This window comes from Pleurodeles waltl, chromosome 3_1 (genome assembly GCF_031143425.1).
Source record: "Pleurodeles waltl isolate 20211129_DDA chromosome 3_1, aPleWal1.hap1.20221129, whole genome shotgun sequence".
NCBI lineage: Eukaryota > Metazoa > Chordata > Amphibia > Caudata > Salamandridae > Pleurodeles > Pleurodeles waltl.
Window position 1 is genome coordinate 652009654 of NC_090440.1, and position 25526 is coordinate 652035179.

Below are 25526 nucleotides of genomic sequence, written 5' to 3' on the forward strand. Positions count from 1 at the left end.
CACTAAGTTAAGATGAAAAAACAAAGTGGGCCTAAGAGGCCCATCAGTAGGTGGTCTGTGATAGGAAAACATGCACTCCTGGCCTGCGTAGATGGGCCACAACCTCTACCATCATCTTCTTGAACACTTACAGGGGCCAAGGTGAAATTGAAAAGTACAATGGTAAACTGGAAGTGTCCCAACTCCACAATGAAGTGGTGTAAATGGCTGTGGGACTGTAGGACAGACATATGAAAAGACACACACAGAGCCAATTAAACCATCCAGTTCACAGGGTCTAGATCAGTGAAGACCTGGACTGCAGTCAGCATCTCAAATTGGTCCTTCCAAAGGAACATGTTCAGGAACTGAAAAGGTAGAATGTCTCAGCCAGACATCTTTTTTGGTCACCAGAGAGTACAGCAAGTAGCACCCCATACCCTTCCCCACCATGGGAAGTTTTTCTACTGCTCATTTGGTCAACAGAGTCTGCAGTTCTTTGGAGATGATGATAGCATGATACACTGAAGCATGGGCAAAAACAGGAGGAGCATAGGAAAAAAGCCTGGAGCCATCAATCAGAGTTTCTACCGGGGATGCCTACACGTCTCCAGACGTATCAGGTAGCAGGCACTGAGTCATGGTGGGGACCACCATACTGGTGTCCATGGAATAGCTAACATAGTCTGTGGTATCCAAACACATCCATAAAATGTTCTTTAGCCAACATCCAGTCCATTGCGAATTTGTCTGAGCGAACACATTCAAGAGTGCTTGGGTAGAATGGGTAAGATCTCACTTACCATATCCAAGAGGGAATATGTGTCCCATCCTTGAAGGCAGGCGGCATAAAAAAAAACCTGGAGCCAGACTGGCGGAAAGGAAGACTATTTTCCAGTGCGTTGATGTACTTGGATTCCCTGTCCCGTAGAGAAATTGAGATGGTTTATCTTATTGCTTAGAAGCCTGTACAACTAGGCTTTCCGCATCAGATGATTCATCAGGAAAGCAGGGTTATGGTGCCTAGCATTGGGTTGGGTAACAGGTGGTGCTAAAGAAGGCTTGGATCATGCTAGGATCAAAGACTCTCATTGAAAGACAGTTCAGAAGTTGAAGGACCTGGCTGCGACACGTTTGAGTAAATCTACCTCAGTCTCAACGGTAAGCCATCACAACTCTAGCATCTCTGTGGCTCTGTGAGCCACGTCTTTGAAATAGGGACTCTTCTTCAGTAGTGTGGTCCAATGGCAAGTCCAACTCAAATTCAGAAGAGACGTCTAAGGTCACTACTATTCTGTATGTCTAAATATAAAATAGTATTAGTGTACTGTAAGGGGAGGCACAAATTTTCCACCTTATCTTCTTCATCATGGGGAATATGCTGAATGGCCGGTACAGCATCAGAATCAGATCCAAAAACAGCCTCCAGCTATCTCTAATACTGGTGTTGTGACAAAGGCACCATATTGGAGTCCTCTCCCAAAATGAGGGCTGGGTTTCTGGTGATTTTGTAGCATGACACTGGTTGAGATCTAGACAATCTCAGCTCTGGATCCAAAACTGTCGCCCGTTTCTCTCATTCTCGAACCCTCATCCATCCATGGAAACCTCACGCGCCAGAGCCCCGAAGAATACCACACACCTCCCTTCCATAACACAAAACCAAAAAAAACATACAATTCTAAATACATGGACTGTAAACGAACAGCTAAATAAAGAACTTTAAGACTATAATACTCCAACACCAACACATAGGTGGTCATTACAACCTCGGTGGTCTTTTTACAAGACCGCTGAGGGACCGCCGTGCGGAAGACTGCCAGTAGTGGCGTTTTGCTGCTCGGCGTATTATGACTGTTGGCTGCTCTCCGTCCTTTTTCGGACGGAGAGCCGCCAACAGCCATACTGGCGGGCGGCGGGGAAGTGGAGGTTGCTCCACCTCCACCGCCACCCCAACAGAACACCGCCCACCGAATCACGTCCTGTGATTCGGCGTGGCGGTGTTCTGTTGGCGGTGTGGTGTCAGCAGAGCAGCCCCCATGGCTCCCATCCCCTCCCGGAGGATCGACGGATCAGGTAAGTCGATCGTCCGTTAGGGGAGGGGGATGGGGGAGTGTTGTGTGCGTGCATGGGGGTGTACGTCTGTGTATGTAGAGGGGGTATGTGAGTGCGTGTATGATTGCGGGGGTGTTGCATGTTTGGGAATGAGTGCGTGTATGTCTGTGGGTATGTCTGTATGGATGTGTGCGTGTATGTTTGAAGGTGGGTGTGCGTGTCTGACTGTGTGTGTGGATGTTGGCATGTATGTCGGTGTGTGTGCGTGTGTGTGTTGGTGGTGCCTGCGTGCGTGTCGTGTGTGTGTGAGTCATGTGATGTTGGGGGTCGGGGTGGGGAGGGGGGCCCTGCCATTTGGGGGGTGGCAGGGGTGGTGGGGGGTGTAGGGGAGGGAGTCGGGGTGGGGGAGACCCCTATCAGTGCCAGGGAAGGAATTCCCTGGGACTGATAGTGCTTACCGCCATGGATTTCATGGCGGTTTCAAACCGCATGAAATCCATGGCGGTCAGCCGGGTCAAAATACCGCCGGCGGTATAGTGACGGCCGCCGGGCTGGAGACCCAGGTCTCCAGCCCGGCAGGCGGAACGGAGAACCGGAGGATGGCCATGGCGGTAACCGCCATGGTCATAATACAAAAAAAAAGACCGCCAGCCTGTTGGCGGGTCTTACCGCTGCTTCTCCGCCTTCCGCTAGGGTCATAATGACCCCCATAGTCTTTAAGACTAAGTGGTTTTCCGCAAATCCTTCTGGAGCCCCTCGACGATCTCCTGTCCTTTATCAGGAGAGATGCTTTGCTCCAATGACAATCCATCTTTCTTTGGATCCCGCAAACTTCTGCAATTCAACACCCTGTTCAAATTCCAGATGCAATAATCTTCCGTTTGCACAGCATTTTTTAACCTTTTAATCACTCTCATACATCTCAACCACTTACACACCTCCCCCCTCAAACCTGGATGTTTTATCTTGACCCAATCACCTACACCAACCTCAGTCCTCCTAACCGCCTGCCTTTTGTCAAAGCACCTCTTCCCGGCTTCTCTGACAGCTTTCTCCTTAGCACACCAATCCTCAGAAACCACCTTCTTCCCTCTATTACTCAAATATCTATTGACCCAAGATGGTTCCAAAATAGTATTAGGCTGCCTACCCCTGAACAGAGCCAATGAAGTTTCTTTTGTGAACGAGTGAGGTGTGAATCTATACTTACACACTTTCCCTAACACCTCTTCCTTCCAAGGCATGCGATTGCTTTTAGCCAGAGAAATAGTTTCTTTCATCACTTGATTGAACCTTTCCACCATGCCATTAGTCTCAGGATGATACAAAGCACACTTTTTATGAACAATTCCACAACCTTCCAAAAATTCTTCCATCTCCTTTGAGACTAGGGGGGATATTACAACTTTGGAGGAGGTGTTAATCCATCCCAAATGTGATGGATATACCACCAGCCATATTACGAGTTCCATAGGATATAATGGACTCGTAATACAGCTGGTGGTATATCCGTCACTTTACCGTCACTTTTGGGACGGATTAACACCTCCTCCAAAGTTGTAATAACCCCCTAGTTGTACACTGTTATCTGTTAATAACATTTCAGGAATCCCTTCCCTCGAAAATAATTCTTTCAAGAATTTGACAACAATCTTAGTTCCAGTACCTCCTGTAAAATGTACTTCCGGACATCTGGAATAGGTATCCATCACCACAATTACATATTCTTGAGAATTCTTACCATATATCGGCCCTAAAATGTCTAGAGCTATGTCCTGCCAAGGAGCAAAAGGGCGTTTCCTAAGTACCATGTGTTCAACTCTAGCTCTCAGTGTCTTATCACTCAGTGAGCATTGCACACAGTTTCTCACCAACCTTTCTGTCTTGATATCCGTCCCAGGCAACCAATACGACATTCGCAACCTTCCCTTAGTTTTTGAAATTCCCAAATGAGACTTATGTGCCTGTTCTAAAAACTCTCCCCTCAAACTAGTGGGAGGAATCAGCCTGGTACCTCTGAACAACAAATCCTTTTCAATCGCCAGTGGATCTTTAACTAACCAAAAGTCTTTACACTCCAAACCACCCTGGTCTTTATAGCTCCACCCAGACTGAAGCAAATGTCTCACAGTGCTTATAATTTTGTCAGATTTAAGTTAATCCAACCATTGACGTTCAGAAATACTCTCAAATTTAAGCTTGCAAACACACTCATCCTGATCAGACTCTTCACCACATTCCTCGGTATCAACACATTCAGAAGGCACCAACCGAGACAAGGCATCTGCTGAAACATTCTGCACTCCCGGAATGTATCTTACTTCAAAATCATACTCCTGCAAAGCAATAACCCATCTAGTAATCCTACTAGAAACACCATCAGTCCCTTTAGAATTAAAAACCTCATATAACGGTTTATGATCCATCCTCACTACAAATGACCTTTCCTAAAAAAAAATATTGAGTTTTCTGATGGCCCAGTGAACAGCCAATGCTTCCCTCTCTATAACAGAATAACGCGTCTCAGCCCCTTCAAACTCCTTGAAATAAACATGATAGTGTTTTCAATATTCCCATCTTCCTGCTGGAGCACTGCGCCCAGCCCCTTTAAACTTGCATCTGTGGTCAAAATCAAACACTTCATGGAATCAAAGTCTTTCAACTAGGGAGCCACCGACAATCTGCTCTTCAGATCCTTAAATTCCTTCTCACACTCTGCATCCCACACAAACTCGGGCCCTTTCTTCAACAAGCGTCATAAGTTTAAAGTAACATCAGCAAAATTCATAACAAACTTACTGTAATACTCCGCCATCCCCAAAAATCTCATAAGCTCTTCCTTGCTTACAGGAGGCACCAAGTTCTGAATGGTATCCACTAACTCTGCTTTGGGCATTAAACTATCACCTGTTAAAGTGTGACCCAAATAATCAATAGTGTGACTACCAAACTTGCACTTATCAATCTTGACAGTGAGATTGTGTTCCTCCAACCTTCCAAGGACCATCCTCACTCTTTCCAAGTGCTCCACTTTATCCTTACCATACACCATAATATCATCCTGATACGCTCCTACCCCAATTAATCCACCAAGCAGATTTTCCATGACACACTGAAAAACTGAAGCTTCCGAAACTAAACCAAAGGGTGGCCTGTTATATCTGAAAGTGCCAAAAGGAGTGACGAAGGCAGTGAGATCTTTAGATGCTTCCTCTTACTCAATCTGGTGGTAAGCAGAGGCAAGATTAATAGTAGTAAAAAGAATTGCCCCACCTAGCATCATCAACATTTCTGAAATATTGGGTAGAGGATATTTGTCAACAATCACACCCTTATTAAGTTTCCCAAGGTCAACACACAATCTCACAATTCCATTCAGTTTCCTAGCAAAAACAACCAGAGCCAACCACTGTGTACCCTCCACTTTCTCAATGCCCCTTGTCCTTCAAGTTTCTCCAACTCAGCCTTCACTTCTTGCTTAGCTGCCAAGGGAAAATTCTGCACTTGCTTCAAAAAGGTTGAGCATTATGAGATAATCGTATCCTATGTTTATAGGCTTTCATACACCCTAGTTCATTGCTAAAAAGATTAGGAAATTCTGATTTTAATTTGTCCCGAAGAGTCACATTTTCTTCCCTTTCCTTAACCAGTTTAACATCAAACTTCTCTTTCAGTATAATAGGTGGAGAGCTATTGGGGTCTAACATCACACCCAAATCCTTCTGATGCATCCAGTTTATTATGCTATCCCCTTTTTTCGATACATAAAGTTTCCCTGTGGTATAACGCCTCTCATTAAACCTATGAAGTAGCCATGAAGTTCAATAGGCTCCCCACGATAGGCACAAGTTCTAATATCAGGCTTCAATAGATTAACCTTCCCCTTAACTGATCTTGATAAAACTTGTTTGCAATAATAGTAATCTTAACACCAGAGTCAAATAGAACATTTGTTTTCTTTCCCTCCAACTCAATAATGTCAGCTGGACCTTTGCCAGTCCCAACTTGCAATATAATTTGCCCACAATCCAGTGCAGCATCGTTTTCTTGCTCGTCGTTATGCACGACGACCTCATTCACTGCTTGTCCAGTGTTCTTTAACCTGCAGGCTGCTGAGAAGTGGCCTTTTCTTTTCCAAAACAAACAAATCTCTTTCAAGGCGTAGATTCACCATAACAATAGGGTTTATTTCAGAAACATGTAGCTCCTTACAAGCAGCTCAACCATCCGACTCCGTCACCCGTTTCTCTCATTCTTGAACCCTCATCCATCCATGGCAACCTCACGCGCCAGAGTCCTGAAGAATACCACAGTTCTGTCTTATTGTGTATGAGAGTTGCGTTTATATGGATATAATAAAACTGGATGATTGAAAGAAGAGTATGATGCGTGCAAGACCCTTAATCTATATCGTAAAGGGTTTTATTAAACAGCTGGATGTATTTGGATTTCGACTGTTTAGATGTTAGGGGTGGTTAAACGAGTTAGAATATGAGGAAAGTGTTTTTCTTTTAAGCCTTGTGGGAGCTCGTGACTTGTTAATGATGTGACCGCACCAGGTTTAGATTGGGAAGCTGCTCATATGGTCAACCCTGCGGCCCGAGTGCATTGGATGAGGGGAGGCTGGCTCAGAACAGAGCTTATTTGCTATTTTAGTAGAGGAGTTTTTCAAATTTGACACAGATGCGGTGTTTTACATGTGCTGTGGCGCTCAGACTTTAACAGTGTGTATTTTTCTCATCCATAGAAGTACTCAGGCAGAAAGCTGCTAACTTTAAGTGTGAAAAGTTTTTGAAATAGATTACTCATGTGCTGCTTACAGTCTGGACTCGGAGGGAAGCGCAGGGTTAATCGCATGCAGCTTGTAATGTGGTCACAGCAGGGAGTGAGAGTCGTCGCATGGTGTGCTGCTCGTGGTAGGCTTTGTGAGTTGAACTGTGTTTTAGGCTCTGAAGCACGAGCATACAGCTACCATTTTGTGCAGTTGAGAAAGAATACATAGTAATAAGGCATTACGAAGGTATCATTTCTTTGGGCAGATTGCATAGGGGATGACATTCCCCACAGAACAGTAAACAGCTCATTTGGGGCATCGCATATAAGAGGAAGTGTTTTTATTTTTTTTGGTTTGTGAGTATTTTAAAAAGATAATTGTTATATCTCTATGGTGCCTGTGGAGGAACAATCACTGGATGATAAAGATAAGGATTATGTAGATAAGATTTTTGGTGATTTGGCAGGAAGACAGGATAGAAAAATAGATGTGTAGGAAGGCACATAGTAAAAAGGGAAGCCTCTGAAAATGTGGTAGAAAATGAAAGGTACCGATCAGTGGCAGAAGCTGACCTTCAGCAGGAGGCTCAGGTGATGTTGGCCAGAAGAGAAAGCACATTGAGGTGCACAGCAATAAAATGCAAAAGGTTCTTGGTGTAAAGCTCCAGAATTGGGGAAGGCTTCAAAGGCTAAAGGGAAAGGTCACAATGTAGTTCGTGTGACAGGAAATTAAAAGTGGCGATGTGGAGTTAAGCTGTTCATCAGACTTAAATTAAACAGAGAAGGAGTGCGAAACAACAAAAAAATATAAAGTGGAACAGAGAAATATGAAATTTGAGGATAGTGATTTTGTGGATCGACTGGGGAGGAGATGTTTGACCCCACTTTAGATACAACACTCATTATCAACACAGAGGAAGCCGGCTGAGCATGTGGCTCAGTATATATTCTACTGGATATAGGGGGAGATACCAAAGGAGGTATAGACACGGCTTAAACCTACATTGGACTCTAAGGTGGCATATACGCCAAAGTTGGACCTTAAGATAATGAGTTTTCTGAAAAGAACTGGCGGGTACTCTAGGAAGGGGTTGGATAATGATCGAAAGGGATGCCAAGGTAGGCTTTTAGACATATTAGGCCCATTTACTAAGGTGTTTGATGTGTGAGAAGGCTCACATTAATAATACTGGAGTAGATTTCGTGGAAATGTGCCCCAGTGGGTCCAGAGGGAAAAATGTTTGATGATGAATATGAATTCAGTACTTTGCACAAAGCAGAGAAAAAGTATACTGCTGAAAATTAACCCAAAGTTGGTAGAGATGGCCAACAAGGAGTTGGGAATAGAAAGTAATGATATGCTTTTTGTGGAGGATTTTGAGAAAAGATAAGTCCAAGTATGTGGGTCAATATAATTCATTAAAAATGGTACAGAAAGACATCCAAAAGGTTTTTGGAGGGGCCGGGAGAATGCAGGGTTGATTTCTTGGCTGTGGACAACGCATCACTCGTGGGTAATTTGCACTACGATTTCTACCCTATGGTTACAAGTACAGGTCAGAGCAAGGTTGTTTTTATCCACAAAGGCTGAGATCAAGATAACAGGGAAGTTGGAGTATGATGAAATCAAGGGGTGGAGCAGGTATGTTAAAAGCAAGACCCTTTATGTATTCATGTAAAACTAGGTGGCAGACTAGCTCAGTTTGTGACTGGGTAGAAGGAAATTAGAAAAGATCCATGGGTGTTGAGGATGTGCAGGGTTATCAAATAGTTTTTGTAAGGCCACCAGTGTAGGGTAGATGTCCACAAATGTTAGGGTTTTCAAAGGATCAGGAAGAGTTGGTAACACAGGCAGTGGAGGCACCTCAAATGAAAGGGGCAATATAGAAAGCAAAGGATTATCCATGATGTTTTGTAAGCAACATCTTTCTAGTGGAGAAAGGGACAAAGGTATGAGACCACTCTTAAACCCGAGAGAGTTGAGTGAGTGAGTTACAATCACTTCAAAATGGAGGGTATACATATGTTAAGAGACCTTTTGAGGAAAGGGTACTGGATGACATGGTTGGACTTAAAGTGTGCTCATTGGATGGTTCTGGTATGTATGGAACACAGGGACTTCCTTCAAGTTCGTTGAAGGGAATACTTTGGAGGGTCAAAAGCCTTCTGTTTCGACTGACCTCTGCTCGTGGTGTTTTACGAAGCTCATGAGGCCAGTAATGGCTTGGTTGAGGTCAAGAGGAGTGCGTCCGATAGATTATCTGGACAATGTTCTGATTACGGTGAAGACGAGGGAGTTGGCATTGGAACAGACGGAGTTGGCTATGCGAATGCTGGAGGATTTAGGATTTATGGTGAACAGAAAGAAGTTGTGTTTAACGTCCGGACAGGAGATACATATTTTAGGTTTTCAAATACGGGCATTGGAGGGTGTGTTGAAATTGCCAATGGAGAAACTGAGGAAGATTTGCAGGGAATTGAAGAGAGTGGAGCAAACAGAATGGATTTCAAGCGAGGTTGTTGGGTTTACTGTCAGCGTCGATTCAGGAGATTTTCCCAACACGAATGCATTACAAAGCACTTCAAAGGTTGAAAGCCTATCACGTGTGTATGGCAGCGAAATATACACAAAGGGTGAGGTTGTGTCAGGAAGCAGTGCAGGAGGTAAACTGGTGGTTGATGAATTGGGAAGCATGGAATGGGGAGGGGAATTTTTGGGGAGATTCTAAAAGCGATGATTGAATCAGATGCAAGTCTACAAGGATGGGGAGCCAGGTGTGGTTCAGAGACGAAGGGAGGACATTGATCTGTCAACGAAAGTAGAATGCATATCAATTGCCTAGAGTTGTTGGCAGGATCATTATCAGTGAAGATTTTTGTGAGAGATCAGGTGAAGTGTTGTGTTTTGTTGAAAATGCACAATAGTCTCAGCAGTGAGGTATGTCAACAGGTTGGGGGACCACGATTGAGAGTGCTAGAAGAAATGGCAAAGGAGTTTTGGAGTTATTATTTAGCCAAGGAGATCATGGTTCAGGCACAACATATTCCGGGAAAAAGCAATTTGTAAGCAGATTGGAACACAAGGTATTTGAGGGATTTCAGCGACTGGAGGTTGGACAGGGAAGTATTTTTGAAACTGAACAGGAGATAATGTCCAATGGAGCTTGATCTGTTTGGGAACAGGTTGAAGGTGCAAGTTCCACGTTTTTACAGTTGGAGACCAGACCCAGAGGCTAGAGCAGTAGATGCATTTCTACAGAAGTGGGAGGAGGGAAGCCTTTATGTGTTTCTTTCTTTCGCAATGATCTGGAGGGTGCTTATGAAGGTCACAAGAGAAAGGGTGGAGATGTTGTTCATAACTCCATTATGATGTGGTTTCCAGATGTGATGAGTCTGTTAGGCAATTCAGTGTTTTCTTGTTTCACACAGTTGGTGGTAGATGTTCAGGGAGGATACCATGCGTTGGTAGATACAGGTCAGTTAATGCTGATGTGATGGATCATTTCAGAGAGTTTGGCAGGTGTCTGGATTATCAGAGGAGGCTTGAGAATTTATCAAAGTCTCTTGGACACCAGCTACAACAAAGGCCTACAGGACCATACGGAGGAGATGGAGTTGCTGGTGTTCTGCAAGGGGTTTAGATTCTATAACGGCACCTGTAATGGAGGTAGCAAATTATTTGACAGATGTTTTTAAGGAAGGTTTTTTGTATAGTTCAGTTAATTTAAGTGGGTCAGCGATTTCAGCAGGTCATACTGAAGTAGATGGGGTACCAGTGGGACAACATGTGTTGATGAGAAGGATAATTAAGAGTGTTCGCATGGAGGTCCCACCCAAAGCAAAACATTCTTTGTTACGGGATGTGACCATGGTATTAAGGGAAGTTGAAGGCCTGGGGAGTAATCAACTCCTTCCATTGATGTTGGTATATTGGAAGATGGCTGTTCTGCTTTGTTTAGTTTCTTTTAGGAGGAGGTCGGACATAAGGGCTTTGGAAGTGTCTTCAAGATCTTTTCAGCCAGAGGGTGCATGTTTTGATGTAAGAAAACATACAGAGACGTTGGTCAAGGACAATTTTTTATCCTAGAATGGAAGGTCGTGATAGATTATGTGGGGTGAGATGCTTGAATGAAAATGAGAATAGAACTTCAGGGTTGAGAGTACTAAATTGTTGATTTCTTTTAGGCATCCACATCATGCAGTGTCAACACCAACACTAGCTAGATGAGTGAAGGAAGTAATGAAAAAGGCAGTGATGGCTGAAAGTTAGTTTGGGACACATTGTGCTAGAGGTGCATTGGCAAGTACGGCTTAAATGGTGTGCAGTAGTCTTAGTGGTATTATGAAGGCAGCAGATTAGTCAAATATTTCAACGTTTACGAGATTTTACTTTAAACCTGTGGAGAATGCTATGGAGAATATTATGGATGGGCTTTGAACATGCGTGATATTGGCCTCTGTGTCTTGCCATAAAAAGCAGATTTTCCAGTTTTAATAGGTAGAAATTCAAAAGATTTTATTAAAAGCACGGAGGTAAATATTATCCCTCCCTGGGTCTACCCAACCCTAATGATTCTTGTTTTCAGGACAAGGTTAAGAAGTCGTCTGAGAAGAGAGGAGAGGAGTGTTGGTATCATGTAAGAGAAGGACAAACAAACCACAAAAGTGGAGCTTTTCATTTTTTACGAGTTTGGGTTGGACGGAGTTATTTCGCAGGAAAAAGAAGGCTGAGGGCTTATATGCATGTTCTAAAAAGTTCCAGAATGTTAAATGTTCTAATTCTGATTCTGAGTTCATTGTTGCTGCTGTATAGGGGGAGAATAAAAGAACTATGCATAATATTAGCCCCCGTGTCTTCAATAAAATCTTAATTTACTACTCATTACAACTGTGGAAAGTCTGCACTCTTCACCATGGAGGTGTTCAGAGCATATGATGTTGCCAAGGTTTGTCTCTAATGTGTACTTTTGGTGTAGAGTGATGTGTAAGTTCTGAAGGTTTACGTTGATCTTGGTCATTCGGACTGGCATAAATGCTTTTGGTTGGGTACATACATACATCTGCTGCATATGAGGTGTACAGTATGCTCTGTCACCACTATTTTGCCCTGTAATAAAGAGAATAAGGAGAGGTAATGCAAGTCATTCAGTTATATGTATCCAAATGAAGTCATTTAGTAACACTGATAAATATCATAAGTAAGTTATATGTTACTCTTTCACAATAGGACACATGCCTCCTGCCAGAATCACTCTTGGCTGCAAAGACTGAGTGAACTCTACTTCTGACAAGAACACAGGTTGAAGAGCCCCTGGAAGGACAAGTCGCTAACAACATGTTTGCCTTCCAGGTGCACTGACCTTCTTCATAACATTTGGGATGCATGAAGGGTGGGATCCATGACCAAATCAGCATGTTAGCTTCCCTTAATTAACAACTGGATTTAGCCTTTTACAGAGCTAGATTTACCTTTTACAGAGCTAGAATCTTCGAAGTAGCCATTGTTGAAGACATAGCACTGTTGTGTTGTATAGAACACAGTTGTCAAGTTTGTCTGCATCAAAACATTTCAGAGTGAAATTAAGAGTAGCCGAGCACTGATCATTTACTGCACTTGAACTGCTGGCTCAGGCTTACTTAAGGACGATGTATGTGCGGCCAAGCAGCAGATACACCGCTGGCACACTTAGGGCAGACCAGTGAGCACTTGTCCAGGCACAGACCACACATAATGTTGCACATCCTTCCACAGATGAGACAGTCAACTTGAAGACTGGAAAATGGTCATACTGCTCTGAATATCAGTTTATATGTTACTCCAGATAGGACTTATCCACCCAATAGCAGTCCTCCTTCACAGTCCTTCCATCAGTTCATATGTACTCTGCCACCATGACTAAGAAAGGTTTCGTTTTTGAGTTTACTTTGAATGATTGCCGTACAAGCTGAAAGAAAAGTAGATTCTCTGAGGAAACCTTGAAAAGCAGAAATTGTAGAATGTAAACTAATTTATGCCTATTTGAACAGAACACAAGTAGGCTGTAGAATAACCATGTCAGCAATGACGGACCTGACTGTCAAGGCAGTAATGCCCCATGAACTATGTACCAACTGCCATGTAGCCACCTGACAAATGTCCAAGACAGGTTGCTGCATACTATGCAGTGGTAACAGCCTTAGCTCTGGTGGAATGAGCCTGAAAACCGTCTGGAGGCTGCTTCTTCACCAGTGCATAGCAGATCTTCATGCAGAGAACAATCTATCAGAAGATGGCCTGATTTGCGTTGCCTTGCCCTTATTTGCGCTTGTGAAACCAAATAAGATCTGGATATCCACCAGATGGCCTTTGACGGGGTATGTATAGAAGCATAGAGCCCTTTTAGGGTCCAAACAAAGGAGTCTCTTTCCCCCTTAGAAGGATGAACAAAGCAAAGAATGCCAGAAAAGTGATGGCCTACCCGACCTGAAATGGAGTGACGACTTTTGGCTGAAAGGAAGTGCGGATCCTCCAACTCACCTGTATAGAGTGTGCCACAAGGTGGGTTGACAGAAAGAGCTGCATCTCACTCACATGCCTAGCTGATGTGATGGTGATAAAAAGAGTTGAACGTCAGAAATCTTAATGGACAACTGTGAAGTGGCACAAAACAGGTGCACATCAACAAAGTGAGAACTAAGTTCAAGTCCTAATGTGGCTTCACAAAGTGTTTTTGGGGGAAAAAAGTTGCAAACGTTTCAAAAATCCCATCATAACAGGTGATTTAAATAAAGGCGGTCAATCTCACAACCGCAAAATGATGAAAGTGCCAACAAACGCATTTAACAGTGCCCCAAAACAATTCCTTGCAGTGCCAGTGACAAGACAGACAAACAACAAAACTTCAGGCAGTTGGCTTGTAATGAGTCAATTTGTTTGGTTACGCACCATGCCACAAATGTGTGGAGGGCTGCCTCACGACCAAGAAGATACCAACGACATCAAGAGGAAGGTTGAAGGAGTTCCACTTGTGCCACTCAATATAAGAGCATGGAGATGCAGATTGTGCAGGCCTAGGTGCAGTGCCCTGCTGTTGTAAAAGAAGATGCTCTGAAAGTAGTAGCTTGATTGGAGGACAGATGCTTATGCACAAGAGTACTGCATACCACGCTTTCCTGGCAAAACCCAGTACAACTCTGACAACTTAGGCTTGATCGTTCCTGATCTTCTTCAGAACTCGGGGCAGAAGAAGCAGTGGTGGGAAGGCATACCCGGAGCCCTGAGCTCCACCATAGACAGCGTCTCCAAAGGCGAGACATCATGGAAATGAAAGCATGGAAAATTTATGACATTGAGAGTTCTCAGATGTGGCAAAAAGATCAAGCCAGGTTTCTTCCCACTGCAGCATGACAACCTGCACCACATCCTGGTGCAAAAGCCATTTGTGATCCACTAAGTTTCTGGGACCGAGCTCATCTGCCCTACCGTTTAAAGATACCACCAGAACCACTCCCTTGGGTTCCAGCCATTTCCAGAGGCATACAGCCTCCTGGCACACAATGCGTGACCCCTCCCTGCCCTGCTGGTTACAGTAACACATTGCAATGTCGTCAGTAAGGACCTGCATGAAGGACGTCAACACCAAACGGATCACCCTCAACTCCAACAAACTGAGGTGCTGGTGAGTCTCTGCCAGAGACATGAGGCTTATGAACTCTAACTCTCCCAGATGGTCACTCCAATCCAGAAGGGATGTATCTGTCAACACAGTCAAATCTTGATGGCAGTCCTCTCATCTGCCACTGACCCAAATACAACCCAGTAGCTACTGCTGCATGCAAGTCTTTTGCAGTCTCCTCCAAAAACCAGATAGAATCTGATAAGATTCCCCTGATGTTGTGCTCACTGGGACTTGAAGTCTCACTGCACAGCCCACATGTGCCACTTGTAATGTGTGGCCAGCAGGATGTATGAGGCCAACAATCCCAGCAGCCTCAGAATTATCTGCACTGAGATCCAGGACAGAGACTGAAACTTCTGGATCATTTCCTGAATATCATTGACTGTCAGCTCAAGAGAAAAGGTACAAAACCGTACTATATTCAGAATAGCATCAATGAACAGGAGTGTATTAAAGAAAAGGTTGTGTGACTTTGAGGTGTTGACAGTGAATTTAAAAGACGTTAAGAGGTTTGCTGTCATCTGGAGATGGTTGACAATTGCCTGGGATGAGTCTGCCTTCAGCAGCCAGTCATCAAAGTAGTCAAAGACTGGCACCCCGACTTCCCACGGTGTGCTGCGACCACCTTCATCACTTTCATGAACACCCAAGTAATACTGGTGATACCAAAAGGAAGTACTGCGAACCGAAAATGTCCCTTGCCCATTGTGAATGGCAGGTAGCGCTTGTGGGCCTGCAGGACGGAGATATGGAAATCAACATCCTGAAGGTCCAACACCACCATCTGGTCTATAGGGGCCCAGACAGGACCAGGGCTAGCATGAGCATTTTGAATTTGTCCTTCTGAAGATCTAAAATAAGAACAAAACCAAGGTATGAGGCCAGAACCATCCCTATGGCCCCCTTTGATCAAAATGGCATGCACTTCCTGCTGCAAAACAAACATGTGGTCCTCAGTAAGTCATCCTGATAGTGGAGGAAGCTGCAGTAGGAAGGAAAGAAATGGGATGTTCAGTTTGGAGGACCCACCTGTCTGAAGTAATCACCTGCCACCAGTAGAGGAAATATTGGATCCTGCCTTCCACATGGTGGCTGTTTGCAGCAAGGATACACTAAAGCAGATTTGCAGCCATCACTGCCAGAGGGGCAGTGTCTGCACTGCATGTTGTCCCTGCTATTCTGGGTGCAGACTTTGCACTCAGAACAGCAGGGACAACGTGAAGCACAGGCCACAAAAGGGTTCAAAAGCCTGTTGGGTATGGTCCTACCCACAAAAGGGCTCAAAAGCCGGCTGGGGAGGGGAGGGGTCTGGTGTTGGCAAAATTAGAAACCCTGACAATAGCCACAAGGAGGATGAAATTGTTGTAGGAATTTTCTAGTGGGGGGATTAGGACCCAAGGAATGTACTGTGTCCCTACTTTCCTTAAACCATTCCAGGGCCGATTCCACATTGTTTTCTAGGAGCTGACAGCCATCAAGTGGCACGTCCATCAGGAGAAGCCCAAAGACCTCATCTAGGTGGGGTGCCAAGTGTCACACTAGTACCCATTTCTCGACCCAAGCAGTCAGTTGTGTCCAAGCCAGAACAAATTTTGCTGCATTGTGACCATCTTGAATTGCTTGAGTAAGGGCCACCCGCCGGTCACCCACAACAGCCAGTAAAGCTTGTGCCACCATGTCCCACGGCTGATGAAGCGGGATAACCCTGAAACCGGTCCCAGGATGCCTTTTCTGGTACAACGAGGACCTGGCCTGGCAGTTTGGGCTGGACTGTTCCCAGGGGGAACAGGGTCAAGTCTGATTTGCATATGGCTGGGTCCCAACTGGAATGGCATGGCAAGCAAATAAACTGATGGATTAGACCCAGATCCGTGACTGGGGTGAATGTTTGATTTGCTCTGCATTCCGTCCATCATCTGTTGTTTTTGCATTTGTCGTCCCAAAGTGGGAAGGATATGCCCAGACATGGGTCCCGGTGCTTGCTATGCCACCAGATTCAAGCTAGCCTGGATGATGAAGGGTGATACACTGAAACCGGTCCCAGGATGCTTGTTTCTGGTCCAGGGAGGACCGGACCTGGCAGTTCGGCTGGACTGTCCCCATGGGGAACGGGGTCAAGACTGATTTGCGAATGGCTGGGTCCCAACTGGAATGGAATGGCAAGCAAAAAATCTGATGGATTAAACCCAGATCTGTGACTGAGGGTGAATGTTTGATTTGCTCTGCATTCCGCCCATCATCTGTTGTTTTTGCACCATGTCCCAAATGGCAAGAGAGTAGCAGTCTAGAAGACAGCTGGCATTCACTAACCTCAGAACGAAGATCGTAGAGGAGAAAATCAACTAGCCAAATGGTGCTATTTGTTTTCACTCATGATCAGGCGGGGTGGTAGGGAAGGCAGTGGAATTCACTTTGCTGGTGGGCACCTGTAACAACAAAGTCTGGCATCAGATGCTGCATAAGAAAGGCTGGGTAGCTTGATGCAGGATGATGGAGATGAGCAACCCACCTTTTGACAGGTGGAGCTGAACGGAGTATCATTCAGAGTCGGACTGGGATAGAAGATAGGCCTAGGCACTAAAATAAAAGTGGCACCCATTTTCAATCATATAGCTAAAACAGTGGCCTACGTTTGCAAATCAGGGCAGATCTGAGCTTGTAAAGACAAGTTATACATGTATTTTGCAAGATATAGGCAGCTGAATGCATTTGTCCTTGCTTTTAACAATGTGTGTGGCAATACCAGAGACAAATGGCCCAACAGACCATAAAACAGGTCCACACACTGGCCTGCCAGACCAGACCTTCTGCACAATTGCTCTATAGGCAAATCTGACTTTGGCCTCATTAAATGACAAAACAGCTTCTGTAGCAGTTTGACGACACTGAAGTACCTCAGTCAAGGCATTAGTCTTCATCTCTATAGTACAGAACTAAGACTTCTGCAGCCATTCACATAACAACTACAAAGGAGGTGTTTGTTTTTCAGTAGTATGGCCAGAGGGGACATCTGGCCAGTACCTAGAGAAGTACCCAAACCACTGACATCTTGGAGTTCTTCATACCAGTTTCCCTCATCTTATTGTGGTATATAATCATCCCCTTTATCTTATTTGTTACTGTCTGAGTCAGTGCAGAAAAGATTATGCAAAGTTTAGGCCCTACTATATGGCAAGGTGTCAAAATCAGAAGGATTGCCTGTTGGCTACATCCTAATCAGAGCCGGGTGCAGCCACTGTCGAGATGCTAGTTGATTTAGCTTGGAGTCGGCTAGCACAATGGGTTGCACATCTTCCACCAGCTTAGGCGGCAATGCAAAGGGAATTGGCACAGGGGGTGGTCTGGGAACTGATTTTGGCGCTCGAGCTGGTACCGAAACAGACAGGGTGGACCTGCCATGGAAGTCTGACTGGAAGCCCCTACGGATCATTAGGGCAAGAAGGCATTCCCAAGGGAACCAGTAAAGTGCCAAAAATGCACATCATGGCATCTCTGAAGGCCTCTACTTGCTGCGACATTGCCAACAGATCCAGTAACTCAGGGTGCATTGAGGCTAGACTGATTCCGCTCCGACAGAGTGAGACTGGGAGGCACACTAATGGCCGTTCAAGAGTCTGTGAGTGGTGGGAAAGGACAGATTCCCACTATGCTTCTCTTGGATTTACCCAATCACTTCGACTGAGATGATGATCTGCCATGGGAACTACTTCAGGAATGGGACCTGCCTATAGATTTCAACCAGTTGCAGCATGGACTCTTCTTATGTTTGGTAATGTAAACCTTAGTTTCATGTGGCATTTGGACACAGTCATCATAGGTTCTGCAGTACTGCTTTGACCCCAGGATCTGTGGGTCTAAAAAGTCACCATCACAGACATCTCATCTTGACCCGTTGTCTTTGGGTGGGAGGACATTTGTTCTTGCACAATAGTCATTTTTTGACAAAAATTGGGTCTGAAAGACCAAGGAGAAGCTCCACATTTGAAGGCACAGAAACAAAAAGATACTGAGGTCAGCTCACTTTTGTGGCACTTATATGCAACTCTGCTCATCAATTACTGATCGGAACGACACCAGCATGAAGCCACACAATGAACATATTTTTGTGCAACCTGAGGCAATGCCATGCAGAACAATACACTTGTATGAACATGAAGTTCTACTTAACATTTTGTCCAAATAGCATCATTGTTACTGTGATGAGGACTTGGCAAGTATCAAACTGAAAGACTGTTTACCCTTAAACAAAACTCTGGAATATTCGGTTGGTGCAATATCCTTATATAAGATGGGGTTAAGAAGATACTTTTGTTTCAGAAGAACAAGTTTATTACATTTGCTTAGACCTTTCTGATGGTTACTCTTTCTAAATGTAGAATACCCCCAGGGCACCAGACTGGATCCGGAGATATTTCGTAGGAATGCTCCTGTGCCGCCTGGTGTTGTGAGGCTCCGTTCTGACTCAACAAGCGGAGGCTCATATACGTGATTTCCTTGCACGCCAACGTTAGTTTCTTGTCTTCACCCTGTTTGTGCTCTTGGATGTGGAGTGTAAACAATTTTTGATAAAAGTATGCTGAACACTAGCTTGGGGTCTTTTTACGAAATAAAAAAAGGCTACACCTCAGAACAAGGCAGTGAGAAATCTATGGTTGGTTAGAGTATTCACCAGAAAGGTAGCTACTGAAGGTAAGTAACTTTTCCATCTGATGGATACTTATAGCCCTTGATTCCTCGCTACCTTACAATAGATACCAAAGTACTGTCATAAGGTGGAGGATCTATTGAGTGGGCTCAGAACAACACATCTTGCAGACCCAAGCAGGTGAAGTGTCCTTCTAGTGCTTCTTGCCAGACCTGGTTGTCAAGACAGTAGTGCTTCATGAGCACATGTACATATTCCCACGTCGCAACCAGACAGATGTTGAGGACTTACTAGAATTGGCTTTCAGACCTACAGAGGCTGCTTACTTGCAAATATGTACAAAATCTTAATTCAGTGGGCTAGCCACATCACCAAGGTCCTCTTCTGCATAGCCTTTGTGTTGGACTTGGCTATCCTGCAGGGTCATCCTGCCTTGACCCCCCCCTCCCTTAATTTTGCTGAATTTGTTTTTGTTGGTCTTCGGACTCTGTGCATTTTACCACTGCTAACCAGTGCAAAAGTGCTTGTGCCCTCTCCACTAAACATGGTAAAATCCGTTCACACCTGATTGGCATATTTAATATACTTATACGTCCCTTGTAGAGTGGTATACCATATACCCAAAACTGTAAATTAAATGCTACTGGTGACCCTGCAGCACTTATTGTGCTAGCCACTCAAGTAGGACCTTAAGATGTGCCCCAGGCCTGCCATTTCAGCCTGAATGCAGTTTTAAACTTCTGATTGCTAAGCCTTAACCCCCACTTTTAATTGCATATAAGTCACCCCTAACATAGACCCTAAGTAGTCCATAGGGCAGGGTGCAATGTAATCAAAAGGTTGGACATGTACTTTATGTTTTACATGTTCTGCTATTGAAAAACCACTAAATTAATTTTCACTACTGCAAGGCCTCCCTCTCCCATAGGATAACACTGGGTTGCCTTATTACATTTAGGAAGTGTTAACCTTTGATTGGGATCAGCTAAGCATTTCATTTTTGGTGTCTGAAAAATTGTAATTAAAAATTCTCTTTAATGCTAACGTTGGATTTTAAGTTACAATGCTGAAAAGGCCACTTTTAGAAAGCTGGCATTTTCAAGGCCTAAACTATTTGGTGCCTACAGCCTACCTGGGTCACAAGATGTGTATTTGGTAGTCAGACGTTGTTTATTCCTCCAAGACAGCCACACAATAAATGGGAGTAGGTGTGCTTATGTGGGCTATCAACTGGCAACATAGGGGGCCGAGCTGGGGACAGCCCCACTTGCAATTGAATAGACTGTGCTCTGCCTTCAAGGAAGAATTTCTCACTTACATATTGTTCATGCAGCCAGCTTGAGCCAAAGCAATGAGTCAGGCAACCTCAAGCACTTCAAAGGGAATTCTCTAGAAACTTCTACTTCAAAGAAGGCACCATCAATAAAAAGGGGACCCTCAGAACAAATCTTCGTCTCACTTTCTGGACCTGTGGAAGGACTAACAGAGGATTGCTGAGGCTTGATAAGTTCTCCACACGACTGCTTTACTGCCTGTTGAAGGTCTGCTTTGCTGCCTGGAGCCTGCCTTGAACCCCTACAGGCCAGCCCTGCTGCTTGAGCCCTATTTCTGCATCTGCAACCAGGACTGCCACATTGACTCCAAGGGCTAGTGTGCTGGCCTCCACGTTCAGAACCTCAGGGACAGAAAAGGATCCCTCCACCTTGCATCCTCACCTGGACCTAAGTGGCGTCCCTCCAGTCCTGGACCCTTGGTGGTGATGCTAAAAGTGCCCAGATACCAAAAAGTCAAAACTTGGGACTTAGAAACATTTTGGCTAAAAACTACTTTGAGAACCAAGGGAAGACCGGAACCAACATGCTTGTTTATCTGCCTTAGGTGAATCATTGGTTGGTCTGACTTCACAGTACCTCCAGCTACATTTTTCTCTGCAGAGCAAATCCTGGTCAGTGGTTCTCCACCAAAGGGGTATCCAGCCTCGTGCAACTCTCGTCAGCTACAGCCTCCTGCCTCATACTGCTAGAGATTTTTGACTTTAAAAAAAAAGAGACTAAGTCCAACTGTAGAAACCTTCCCTGCGACATTGCCCAAGACTCCATGACAATGAAGCTTCTTCTTCAGACACTGCCTGCAACCTTGCCTGCTGAACTTTACCTTCTCAAAACATTTTCTTCAAAATTTCTTCTAAGTCCACAGTTAAGTGCTGACCAGGCCCAATCCACTTTTTATGCGACCGTGCTCCATCACAGTCAGTCATATTTTGTCTCAAAGTCTACCCAAGTCCTGAGCACCAAATTGTCTGAGAGAGACAAATAGAGCCAGACTCTCCTGGTCACTTTGGTTCTTTGAATCTGAGAAAGACATGGTAGAGAGAGGTTGGAATGACAGTGCCTGCAGTTCACTTTTGCAATAAGGTAACAGTGTGTGGCTATCAAGTTTGGTGTTGCACCTGCAGCAACAGAATGCGTCCAGGACAAAGGACAGGTCAGAGGAGTCAGCACTTCAAAGAAGGTAAACTCCACATCACAACTTCAAAGACTCAGACACTAAATCACATTTGAAGCGCAGCACAACTAGAGTTTGTTGTGACCAGGAATGCACACTAAGGTGTGCTAGACTCCCTAATGAGTAAGGAGACACCACCTAGGAGAATAAAGGAGACTAAAGACCACTTGCCCTAAAGCACCAGCTTCTGCCTGGCTGGCAAGACCAACGGACCATGTGTGTAGGAGGAGGAAAGCACCTGAAAGAGCGATCTAGTGGGGATCATGTCAAGTGGATCCCTGAAGCAGTGTGTGAGATTCTGGGACCGTGTTAAGGACTGTGGCCGCAATCGAGCCATCTCCCCGAGTGCTGCTATCGCAACACATCTATGCCAGGGAAGATAAGGAGCGTTGTCTTGGTACTGTGCTGTGACTAGAAGTGGGCTGCCACCTGCTTGCGACCTCTGTATCCCAGGTGGCAGCCGGGGGGTTGGGAGAGGTTTAGGGCCATCTCACTGGTGTAGCATTGTGACAAGCAGCAGGTCATTGCCTGTGCAGTATTGTGACCCAAAGGGGTCACTACCTTATATGGTCTGTTCATGATCCTTTTATGCCAGGTGGTGGCCACACTGTAGGAGGCTGGCCTGACTTGTAGTGGGTACCAAGGGGTACTTACACTCTGTACCAGGTCCAGTTATCCCTTATTAGTGTAGAAGAGGTGTTTCTAGCAGATTAGGCTGAACTAGGAGACATGCAAAGCTCCTACTATACCACTGGTGCCATATGCACAATATCATAAGAAAACACAATGCACAGATATACTAAAAATAAAGGTACTTTATTTTTATGACAATATGCCAAAAGTATCTCAGTGAGTACCCTCAGTATAAGGATGCCAAATATACACAAGATATATGTACACAATACCAACAATATGCAGTAATAGCAAAAGGAAGTAATGCAAGCAATGTAAAGTTACAGTAGAATGCAATAGGAGCATATAGGTATAGGGGCAACACAAACCATATACTCCAAAAGTGGAATGCGAACCACGTACGGACCCCAAACCTATTTGAGCTTGTAGAGGGTCGCTGGGACTGTAAGAAAACAGTGAGGGTTAGAAAAATAGCCCACCCCAAGACCCTGAAAAGTAGGTGTAAAGTGCACCTATAACCCACAGAGAGCACAGAAGTCGTGATAGGGGGTTTCTGCAAGGAAGACCAACACCAGCAAAGCAACAACAGTGGATTTCCAGACCTGAGTACCTGTGAAACAAGGGGAAGAAGTCCAAGAGTCGCGACAATGTCGAGAGTGGGCACATGCCCAGGAAATGCCAGCTGAGGGTGCAAAGAAGCTGCCACCGGATGGAAGAAGCTTTGGTTTCTGCAAGAACGAAGAGGACTAGGAACTTCCCCTTTGGAGGATGGATGTCCCACGTCGTGAAGAAGCTTGCAGAGGTGTTCCCACGCAGAAAGACCGCAAACAAGCCGTGCTAGCTGCAAGGGTCGCGGTTAGGGTTTTTGGATGCTGCTGTGGCCCAGGAGGGACCAGGATGTCGCCACTTGGATGAGGAGACAGAGGGGGAGCCCAGCAAGTCAGGGAGCCCTCACAGAAGCAGGCAGCACCCGCAGAAGTACCGGAACAGGCACTTGGAAGAGGCGTGAATCGGAGTCCACCCGAAGTCAGAAAAGGGAGTCCCACGACGCCGGAGGACAACTCAGAAGGTTGTGCACTGCATGAAGGAGTGTCGGGGACCCAGGCTTGGCTGTGCACAAAGGAAATCCTGGAAGAGTGCACAGGAGCCGGAGCAGCTGCAAATCACGCGGTACCCAGCAATGCAGTCTAGCATGGGAGGCAAGGACTTACCTCCACCAAACTTGGACTGAAGAGTCACTGGACTGTGGGAGTCACTTGGACAGAGTTGCTGAGTTCCAGGGACCACGCTCGTCGTACTGAGAGGGGACCCAGAGGACCGGTGATGCAGCCTTTTGTTGCCTGCGGTAGCAGGGGGAAGATTCCGTCGACCCACTGGAGATTTCTTCAGAGCTCCTGGTGCAAGAAGGAGGCAGGCTACCCCCAGAGCATGCACCACCAGGAAACAGGCGAGAAAGCCAGCAGGATGAAGCAATACAAGGTTGCAGTAGTCGTCTTTGCTACTTTGTTGTGGTTTTGCAGGCGTCCTGAGCAGTCAGCGGTCAATCCTTTGGCAGAAGGTGAAGAGAGAGATGCAGAGGAACTCTGGTGAGCTCTTGCATTCGGTTTCTGAAGAATTCCCCAAAGCAGAGACCCTAAATAGCCAGAAAAGGAGGTTTGGCTACCTAGGAAGGAGGATAGGCTAGTAACACAGGTAAGAGCCTATCAGAAGGAGTCTCTGACGTCACCTGCTGGCCCTGGCCACTCAGAGCAGTCCAGTGTGCCAGCACACCTCTGAATCCAAGATGGCAGAGGTCTGGGGCACGCTGGAGGAGCTCTGGGCACCTCCCCTGAGAGGTGCAGGTCAGGAGAGTGGTCACTCCCCTTTCCTTTGTCCAGTTTCGCGCCAGAGCAGGGCTGGGGGATCCCTGAACCGGTGTAGACTGGCTTATGCAGAGATGGGCACCATCTGTGCCCATCAAAGCATTTCCAGAGGCTGGGGGAGGCTACTCCTCCCCAGCCCTGACACCTTTTTCCAAAGGGAGAGGGTGTAACACCCTCTCTCTGAGGAAGTCCTTTGTTCTGCCTTCCTGGGCCAGGCCTGGATGGACCCCAGGAGGGCAGAAACCTGTCTGAGGGGTTGGCAGCAGCAGCAGCAGCAGCAGCTGCAGTGAAACCCCGGGAAAGGCAGTTTGGCAGTACCCGGGTCTGTGCTAGAGACTCGGGGGATCATGGAATTGTCTCCCCAATGCCAGAATTGCATTGGGGTGACAATTCCATGATCTTAGACATGTTACATGGCTATGTTCGGAGTTACCATTGTGTGCACGCGTGTAATGGTGTCCCCGCACTCACAAAGTCCGGGGAATTTGCCCTGAACGATGTGGGGGCACCTTGGCTAGTGCCAGGGTGTCCACACACTAAGTAACTTTGCACCCAACCTTCACCAGGTGAAGGTTAGACATATAGGTAACTTATAAGTTACTTAAGTGCAGTGGTAAATTGCTGTAAAATAACGTGGACGTGATTTCACTCAGGCTGCAGTGGCAGGCCTGTGTAAGAATTGTCAGAGTTCCCTATTGGTGGCAAAAGAAATGCTGCAGCCCATAGGGATCTCCTGGAACCCCAATACCCTGGGTACCTCAGTACCATATACAAGGGAATTATAAGGGTGTTCCAGTAGGCCAATGTGAATTGGTGAAATTGGTCACTAGCCTGTTAGTGACAATTTAGAAAGCAGAGAGAGCATAACCACTGAGGTTCTGGTTAGCAGAGCCTCAGTGAGACAGTTAGTCATCACACAGGGAACACATACAGGGCACACTTATGAGCACTGGGGCCCTGGCTGGCAGGGTCCCAGTGACACATACACTAAAACAACATATATACAGTGAAATATGGGGGTAACATGCCAGGCAAGATGGTACTTTCCTACACACACTGACGATGACAGCAGGTGCCCTGAAGCAGCACTGTGACATGTGGGCTGTCATCCCCATGCAGTGCTGTAACCCAAAGGGGCCATTGCCCAATGAGGAGAAGGGGGCCAGTGAGGATCCTGTTCAGTGGATCCCTGAAACAGCATGAGATTCTGGGTCCACGTTGAGGACCATTGCAGTGATTGGGCCATCTGCCAGAGAGCTACTGTTTGTGACCCCTATAGGTCAGGTGGGGACCGTGGTGAAGTTGCAAGACCATGGCAACAATCAGGCCGCCTACCAGAGTGCTGCTGTCAGGACCCCCGAATGCCAGGTGGGGGCCATGGACACAAGGAGTCGCCCTGGTACAACACTGTGACAA